Source organism: Pteropus alecto, unplaced genomic scaffold (assembly GCF_000325575.1).
Source record: "Pteropus alecto unplaced genomic scaffold, ASM32557v1 scaffold111, whole genome shotgun sequence".
Classification (NCBI taxonomy): Eukaryota; Metazoa; Chordata; class Mammalia; order Chiroptera; family Pteropodidae; genus Pteropus; species Pteropus alecto.
In genome coordinates, this window is record NW_006431915.1 from 1814088 (window position 1) to 1823949 (window position 9862).

Genomic DNA, 9862 nt, shown 5'->3' on the forward strand with positions numbered 1-9862 from the left:
CCTGGGGCTCTTCGGGCCCTGCTTGGTTCTGAGATAGCTTGTGGATGGTCTTCCTCCTGAAATTGTTTTTCGTACTCTCTTTTCCAGAAGGTAATGCACCTATGCTCTTCAGAGAGCTCAGGAGAGAGGCGTCCTTGTACCTGTGGCTTCCTAAAGCAGCTGTACTCACACTCTCCAGCTTTTAGGAATTTATATTAGAATAATACGGGGATACAGTTCACAAATTCCTTATGTCCTGTGATCTCACAGGACTCATTTTGTCTCATAGTTTAACCATGTAACCTAGGGGCTAAATACTAGATTCTAAATAACCAATAGAGTCTATATACAGAGTTGGAGCATGAATTGCTTGCTTTGTTTGCTTTCCTCTTCGGAGGTGGCCAAAAAATCTTAACAATTGTTTAGGGCTTTGTGAAAATTGTCTTCTAGGATGATACTGCATGTACTGTCTAGAGATGTTGTTGGAACAGATGTTGTGAGAGGCTCTTACTCTCTAATATGCTGAGAATGTGTGTGTATCCCCCAGGTGTTACTGCAGAAAATCCTCAAACACATTCATAGCACTACAGGGCGTTGCCTTCCACTTGACCCTTCTGTTCTCTTGATTGTTCAATGCACAAGGGTTATTAAGAAGCTGAAAGATGATGATTGCACTGCATCGTGGTTGCCAGCTATGTGCTGGCAGATTTTTAAAGACAAATTCAGGAAACTACTATAGGCTAATGACAGAATAGGATGTGGAAGATTCTGGTCTGAGTAAGCTAGCCTATTTCATATAACAAAATATGGGATGGTAAAGGAGGCAATATATTATAGTATTTGAACATAGACTCTGTAGTAAATCTGCTGTTTAATGGCAACTTGGCCTTGGGTTAATTTTAACCACTTAAGTGTATCAGTCTCCCATCTGAGAAATGGAGATTATAATAGTGCTCACTTTCAAGGAAGCCTTGAAATTCTGTGGGTAAAAGGGAACATTTTTGGTCACCTCCACCTGTATCAGTCCTTTTCGTTACCCATCCAGAGAAAATCTCAAATCTAGTCCAGGAAAATAGCCTGAACAAAGATCTAGAGCTGAGATTCTCACCGTGTGAGCTGCAGGTCAGTCACCTCGGCATCAAAGGGCACTTGCTAGCAATGCCAATCTTGGGCTGGGTATCCCAGACTTACTAAATCTGAAACTCCACAGCAATCTTTGTTTTAGTAAGCTCTCTCAATGACTTATAAGCTCAGATTTGAGGACCACTGGCAAAGAGCCTCCAGAGACAAATTTGTCGAGAAAATGCAGCCTGCAGTCATCACAGAGAACCTGTGGAAGGCCGTGGGCCCAGATCTGCGTTTCCAGCTGCTTTTTGTAATCTCCACCTGTGCCCTGCGCGCCGGCTACTCTGCTCCTTCCTGCTGCGCCGTGGTTAATAGTCTCACCATCCATCCAGTTGCCCACTCCTCTAGATTCTTCTCCTCTCTCACTTTTCATCCATCCAGGCGCTAAGACCCTGCTGATTTCCCTTCTGGAATGCTTGTGTCCTCCGCTTCCCTCTTCCACTGCCTCTACCTTCATTCAGGCCCCCACTGCCTCTCCCTGGGTTTGGGATGACAGCGAGTGCCACGTTTTTTGTTGTGTTTGACCTTTGTTTCTTTAGTTTTCCCATGCTTCCCTGTGCACTGCCACAGAGTGGCTTTGCCTAAACATGGGTGGATCAGTTGTTCCACTGCTTAAAAAATCTTCAAACGTGTAAACAGATTCCTTAACCATGATATTCCAGGCTCTTTGCAACCTAACTGGACACTGTTTCCGGACTTCCCTTCTCCCTCCCCGTTTCTCTCACACCATATAATCCTGCCACTCTACCTTTTATGCTGTTAATTCTGAGCCCTTTCATACCCTCTTGCTCTAAATATGTATTTCTGCCCTTTCTTGCACATTCTTCATTGTCTGCCGATTGAGGTTCAGTTTAACAGCTTAGCTCCAACATCACCGACCCTGCAACCTTCCTGGACTTTTCTAAGATATGACATCTCTCTTTCTGGTTCTCCAGCCATTACTCCATGTTTAAAGGCATTTACTACTTGTATGATGGTCTTTCTACTAGACTGTGAGCTTCTTAAGGGCCAAAAAATGCATTGCCTTGTTCATCTTTGCACCCCCAGTGCTCAGTACAGTGTTCAGTACTGAGGAGCACTGAGCAGTGTTTTTAGTACTGAGTAACTGCTTAATAAATGTTTGCTGAAAGAATGAAGGAATAAGAGTAATTGTACTGTTACAAGAGGCTCTCCTTTTAGGGAACAAATCCTTAGCTGCCCAGGCATAGAATACTGCTTTCAGAGAGTATTTATGTTTTGGATCATGGAAACCATGGAAGAGGAATGCGTCTCTCAGGGGAAACCACGGCAGAGTTTGGGCAGGTGAAATGTAATTATCCACGCTGGCCCTGGGCCAAGGATTCTCAGCGCTGCAGCGAGGCCAGGGCTAAACACAAATGGGTATGACCTTCGCCTCTCATCCCTTCTGAAGAGCTGCTCCTCTGGCAGCCTGGAGCTCTGGAACAGCTTGTGGAGGCCTGGGGTCAGTCTCACTCACAGGGAAGGGGCAGCAGAGCCCCGTGACCTAGCTGAGCTGGCTGCTTGGCTCTCGGCCGCCTTTGGTCTAAACACGGAGCCTGGTGTGGAAACGGAAGCTGGCCTGTGATCTTTCTTTCATTCTTTTCGGCCTCACTGCTGCATTCCTTCCAGCTGAAGTTAGCAACATGCATTTGCCTTTGAGGACATAAGACCCCAGCATGTAACGAGAACTTGACCTCAAGTTACTGGCAGCCAATTTTCTCACTTTGTGTATGTGTGTGTGTATATGCATGCGTGTGTGTACGCGCTTATGTTTATTTTTAAAAACCATAACCCGCCCCCTACCCAAATTACCAGACAACACATGCACAAATGCACAGAATTAAAAAGCCTTTTTGCAGATGATCCTAAATCTTTTCTGGAAGAAGGTACAAGTTACACAGAAAGTGACTGAGCTGGGATTTAAACTCAGGAAGTCTCACCCTAGGGTCTGAGCCCTGAGACCTTTGACTTTGCTGCAGGTTGGCCTTTCAGAGGATCTACCTGGGAGGGGTTAGGGGTAGCAGAGGCCAGGCAGCATAGCCGGGACTCCTGGGCCCCTGGTTTTTAATATAACGAAAACCATACAGCCTTGGCAATTCCACACGTAAATGACCTTGGAGGTGGTCACAGGAGACAGGCGGAGGAATGCAGAGTAAAGAACGAGGCACGTCGTTTATACAAAGCAATCTCACGCTTAGTCAGTATTGTGCCTTTGAACCCTTCTCCAGACGTGATTCTGTGCCCAGAGCAGAGACTTTCCCCTAAACAGCAATATTCCTGTATGTTCTACTTTTCATTTCCTCGATTCTCCCTCCAAAGGTCTCCAAGCAATTTACAAACTGTGGGTTGTGTTTGCAATTTGGACCCTTAAAGTTTATCTGTCTTTCTCTCTCTGCTCACTTTTCCTTTGTCTTTTATGATTGTGATTGAAAAAGAGGAAGAATTGAGCGACCAGAGCTCATGAATGTATATGAAGCCATTACGTTTGCTGGGCGAGATACAAGCACAGGCCCTCTTTTTTAAACGGTTGTCTCTGAATCACCAGAACTGCTTTGGAGCTTTTCCCTCCAATTGCAAAATTCATTATTTACTCTTTTACTGCATCTATTTACAAGTCCACGTGGACCCTCTAGGAGGCCCAATTTGGGCCTCAGAGCTCTAGTAATGAAGCCTATCTCACTCTGCTTTGATGTATCCCACCACTATTGCTGCTTAGGGGATAGAGTCTGTGCCCACCTCTTTTTTTTTTTTTTTGGAAGGTCAGCTTGACTGAGGACAAAGGATTTTAAATTGTGCTCTGCGGAATCCTGGAATCCTGAGTAGACTGCCAAGAGTTCTAGGAAATAATAATAAAATCAACCATGGACTTTTTAAATTTTTTTTATTTCAAGGTACTATGGTTTTGATTTGGTTGTTAAACTTTTTCTGGGGTTAAAATATATATCTAATGCAGGCAGACTGTACTCCCTGAAGCTTGTTTTAAGAGTTAACCACAAGTAAGGGTTGAATGTGTGTGGAGAAACCAGATGAGAGTGGGTACTGGGACATTCTGTGGTCATGACTTGTTCCAAATAGATCTGTCACTTGGCTAGGATGTCAGCTCTAAGAGGAAGAACACCTGGCAGTAGTAGGCGCTCCATAAATATTTGTCGAATGAATGAGTGATCTGGCTGCCCTCTGTCCTCTGACAGCTCCGCATGCAGGCTTCATTCTGCTCCAGATCTTGTGCCCATTTCGACCAAGGGAGAAATTTTATCAGCAGCTTTGCTGTAGGTGCATCACATGCTTAGAATCAGGACCCTCAGGCCCGATTGGGACCACGTGACCCCATTATTGCTTCCCAAGTCTCCTTTGGTGCAAAGACTTGCTCTCAGGGAAATTCCTGGGTGCTCAGCTCCCCTCTGATCCTATGTCTTCCCTCTCCCCTCTGGTCCCTGCTCTCTAGTCCTGATTCAAGGACAGGAGCTCTGAGGTCCTGTCACCCTTGGGTTTTTCTCCTGATAAATGCCTATTCTACTAACTCAGGTGTGGCCACCAGCTGAGATGACCAGTTCTTTGGCACTGAAAGCTTTGTAGCCTGGTTGCCCCCTGGAATATGCTTCTTTAGCTAGCCAGGCCTTCTGTCACAGAGCTGAGCACCTGAGTATGGGGCGAGGCTGTCAGAGTTTGACTCAGTTTCTCTTTTAGAGTGACCCATAATGCTCCAGTTCCCCAACCTCCAATCTCCCCAGAAAGGTCAAGGTTCTCAAAGTAGAGTTTAGAGGGAAGGGATGTCTCTAACCTCTACCCACCTGGTCATAGACAAGTTAATAACAGTACAAGTGCCTCCACTAACAATTTTCCTTGGGAAAATATTGGGGCCCCTGGCCTATTTGCCGTCTGAGGTTGCATCTGTAACAATAGACAAAATTATTGCCCCAAAGCTTCTTTATTACAATTATCTTGGGAAAAGCGTTTAGAGTGAGAGAACTTTGCGTCTTAGAGGACTTGGCGCACTTGTCTCTATTGAGAGAGACGGGAGTCTCTGGCCTTCTGAGTTTGGCTCAGTGGTGGTGGATGCAGAAGTTCTGACTCCTGGTGAGGATGTGGGGGGAATGGACCACGAGGAAGGAAAAGTGAAGAACCTACATGGACAGGATACCTTGGGAAGTTTCAGGAAGAGACATGGGAGTGAAGGTTTTAGAGGAAGCAGCTGCTGGAATCTAAGAATTAAGGGTGGAAAGGAAAATTTTAAGAAGTTTTGCTTGGGTTATGATTGCAATCTTTAGTGTTTTTTAAGAGCACAACAAAAGGTTCACATTATTTTTGGCTGCTGGATTAGTTTACTTGAATGAGCCACCATGCTGGAATCAAATTACTTGAGAACTGGGATTTCATTCAACAAATATCGAGTGCCAACTACCGGGGATACAGCAGTGAACCAAACCCTTCCTCGTGGAGCTTATTGGAAGAGATAGAAAGTAAATAAGATAAGTAAATTATGTCAGGAGCGATAGACAGGGAATTCTAAAGGAGGAACATGTTGGAAGATTTAAACATGGTGGTCAGGGAAATCCCCCATGAGAAGGTGTAATGGGAGCAAAGTTTGGAGGGCTGCAAGAGGATGAGCCAGGCAGGCACATATCTGGGATGAGGTCCCAGGATCTTTAGGGCATGTTTGTGCAGCACCTAGGAGACTGGTGTGGCTGGAGTGACGTGATTGAGATCAGAGGCCCTGATCACAGGGCAGTTTGTAAGCCATTATAAAGCCTGTGGCTTTTCCTCTGAAGAGCTCTGAGCAGAGGAGTGATAAGTATGTCTGTCTTAAAATGGAAGGGAAGGCAGATATAAGGAGAACAGTTAAGAATTATTACAAAAATCCAGATGATAGATAGAGATGGTGACAGCGAATATAGTGAGAAGGGTGTGCATTTGTTAGCATTACACACCCATTTATTTATCAGTTATCTAATAAATCAGTTACTAAATGGCTTAATAAATATTTATTGAGTCCTCACAGAGATTACAATCTGAAATGGAAGATAAATAATTAATTATCATATGCTCACTCAGCTCCAGAATTCTAGGAGTCTAAGGCACCAATGAATATAGTATTGGAAAGGGAGGAGCTGGCTCCTTCCTGTCACAGAATCACTGAGAGGTATAAAGAAGTGTTTGGCAGGTGACATTCTTGTTCTGTGTGGACAGAAGATTGAGCAGGGGCAGAGGCCCAGAGCTGAGCAGGGGCAGACGCCCAGAGCTGAGCAGGGGCAGAGGCCCAGAGCTGAGCAAGGGCAGTGCTGAGGAGCATACAGTTTAGGAGCCTGGTGTGTGAGTGTGGCTGGAGGTTAAGCCCCAAAGGAAGGTGGGGAACAACAGTGAAGGGCATAGTTATGGAAATTCTGCAGGCTAGGTTGGGGGTTGGGGGCGGTCTGCCCCTTGGCAATAGCCACAGCAGAAAAAGAGTACCTGCTTCTCAGTCCCTGTGTTCTGGGGGAGGGAGACAGCTAGTGTGACTGCAGCCAAATGGGACACTGAGGCTCTGAGACATAGGGTCAGAGCTGAAAGAGCCTACAGAGACCACCAGCCACATCCGCTCATTATCCGGGGATGACGTGGAAGCCTAGACAGGGGAGGAATTTTCCAAGGTTACCAGTTAAATGGCAGAGCTGAGCTCTTAGTCTGGGTAGAGTTCTCTCTTACTGCACCTGAGGTTGTTAGAAGTTTTTTTCCAGCCTCGCATTTTTCTCCTTTATTCAGTGGAATGTGGCCCCCTTTCTCTGGCGTCTATTGGCCAGGACCCATCCGTGCTTGAGGATCTGGTTTCTGTCTTGGTTGGCAAATAATGGGTGGCACAGATTTTGCTTCAGAATCATGATGGCTTTGGGCTCTTAAGAGTTTTTACCTGTGGCCCTTTCTGTACTTCTCATCATCTGCCTGGATTCTTGGCTTGCTCCACATTCTGGTCTCTTGCTCCTGTGACTAGTCCTTTCTACCTGATGACTCATCTGAGGCTATGGCCAGTTCTGTGTTCTCTCTCTCTCTCTCTCTCTCTCTCTCTCAATCTACCATATGAGGCAGATATACCAAAGTCTCATTTCTCATCTAGTTCAAACAAAAATATTCTCTGCTAAACCCAGACCATAAGGTCTCTCTTCTTCTCTGCATCATGTTCTTTTTCTCTTCTCCTTAGTTCTCTCCCTTTTTGTTTTAAACCCCGGTATTTGTCCCTCTTCTTGTATTATCTCTCTTGTTACTTACAGAAACAAGAATTTTTTTTTTTTTTAAAAAAACAGAAATGTCTGAGGACTGGTTGGATAATTGGGCAAGAAAGAATCCTTTGGGGACTGAGGGGTGAGGAGGAAAAGAGGCTGTGACTAGCCATACTTTATTATTTTTCTCTGTTACATCTGTGTTTCTCGTAACAAACAGAGGCCTGAATTTTAGGTTTGATCTGGACCGTGTGGAGTGGGGAAGTTACATTACCTCCTTCTGCTGCTCCTCGTCTTCATCCTTCTTACTCCTCTGTAGTTTCACACAATGGACAAAGATTTTCATTCTTCAGATTGCGAATTCAGAATGCCAGTAGTGTGAGCTTCCTTATCTTCCTTTTACCTGCATCACACGCCATGCTATCTTGATTTGTTTATTGGAATCCCATTGTGTCACTTCCCATGGCTCCAAGTTTTGATCAACTTATGACTTCAAATACTACCTCTATTCGGATGATTACCTTTTTTGTACCTCCAGCCAAAATCTCTCTCTATATTTAAGACCATTTAGATTGTCACAAAGCTGTCACTCTCTTATACCTGTTATTAGTTTGGGATTGAGTCCCAGTCCCATAATTTTCTGCCTTTTCCTCTGTGGAAAAGGGGAGAGACCATGAATAATCACCTGTCAAAGATGGTGGGAGGATAAAATGAGATAATAGATGTAGAATAAGCTTGTAGCTTATAATGGTTGTTAAAAAAAAAAAGAAAGCCCTCTACCAATCTTCATTGATGTGTGAGTCGTCTTTGCAACACCTGCTGATGATCAGCTAAATTTAGACATTGCCCCTGCAATAGACACATGATGCCACCAGGTGGCAGGAGAAACCTGTGATGCAGTCTTGAGTTGGTGGAGGGGGCGGGGGAGGGGGAGTGGAATTCCACGAAATAGAAGTACTAAATTTTGATTGTTAAAAGGAGCCAACTCTTTAGCAATTATTAAATGATCAACAAAGCTTATTTATGAATCACATCAGCCCTGAAAAAAACAAATATAAAGGCTTTCATACAATGTATTTTAAACAGTTTTTTAGGCTATGGTGATCATTTTTCAGAGTAAGTCTTACACAAAACCCCAAATATATACAGTAAGTACAAGTGGCAGTGCTTTTTCTGAAGTAGGGCGGGGACACTGGGAGTCTTTCCCTCACCCTCCTCTTTTACCCTTGAGTCACCTCTTCTGAACCTCAGGTCATCCTGGGACAGAGTTTTAAACCACTATTTTCATAACTATATTTTTCTAGCACCCTTTCTAAACATTCTTTTTATCATTATGAAAAAAATATTATTTTTGAAAATATTGAATTTTAAAGTTTATATAAAATACTCATATAAATACATAACATATGTAAATATAAACTATAAATTATAAAATTTGTAGACTTCATAGAATATACAACACAATTTTATATATTCTATATTGAATATAGGATATCTAAATATAAATTTTAAAGTTTTAGAATAAAAATGCATTATTTTATTTATTTATTTATTTTTAGGCGAGGCAACCCTTGGTGACCACGCAGATTGTAAGGACCTTGTCAGTTTACAATCTCTTATTTTTTATTTTATGTTTTTTATGCCTATAGCACCTGGTCTTCCTAGGTGGTCTCCCATCCAAGTCCTAACCAGGCCCGACCCTGCTTAGCTTCCAAGATCAGACGAGATCAGGCATGTTTAGGGTGGCATGGCCATAGACAAAAGTGCATTATTTTAAAGCACTTAACAAAAGCATCTTAAAAGAACATTGTTATTCTCAGCAGCTCTTCACTTCTTAACTATTGTAAATTTAATACCTACTTTCAGTTCAAGATGGCAAACTGAGAACAACATTTAACCTCTTTCCCCCTTAAAATGTCACCATGAATAAGCTAATTAAATGTAAAGAGGTATTAAATTACTTCACTGAAAAGTGAAAATGTGGTGTAGCACATTAGATGATCAGATGTTTTGAAGAATTTCTAGAATAAAGATGCAAATTGGATTTAAACTGGTGGGCAAGCCAGAGCAGAGAGAGCCAGGCCCAGGCCCAGAGCTCAGGCCTGCCCTGCAGAAAGCAGCAGGGCCAAGGGCCAGCAGGTTTTCGCTGGGAGGAAGAGAGCCCCGCCTCCTCCCCAAACTCAGCAGTATGGAGAGTCACAGAATGGGAGTAGGTGGGGCGGCCAAATTCTAGGTGCCATCTAGAGATAATCCAGAGTAAAGGAGAAAATTTTAAAAGGATGATTGAAGATATGAATTAGTCAAGATAATATTGGTCTCATAAAATGAGAAGAGTATATTATGATAAAGAGACAATCAGTGAATAAAGTAAATCCCAAGGAGATGTCACAGTACAATTCTTAAATCAAGGCTGCCACAGTGCACAACCCTGGAGGTGTAGCTACATGACTGGAGCTCTCTAGGTGGCATAGTGCACAGCCTGTGTGGCCACACGTGATGGCTTGAATTTGGAGGTCAGGCACCTGGATTCAAGGCAGATTACGGTACAGCCGGGGAAATGGGATGGC

At 43.7% G+C, this 9862-nt stretch overlaps 1 pseudogene; it reads right to left on the reverse strand.

Moving 5' to 3' along the window:
* Window positions 1-8935: 8935 nt before the first annotated feature.
* On the reverse strand, window positions 8936-9054 carry LOC112473152 (annotated as a pseudogene).
* Window positions 9055-9862: the final 808 nt, after the last annotated feature.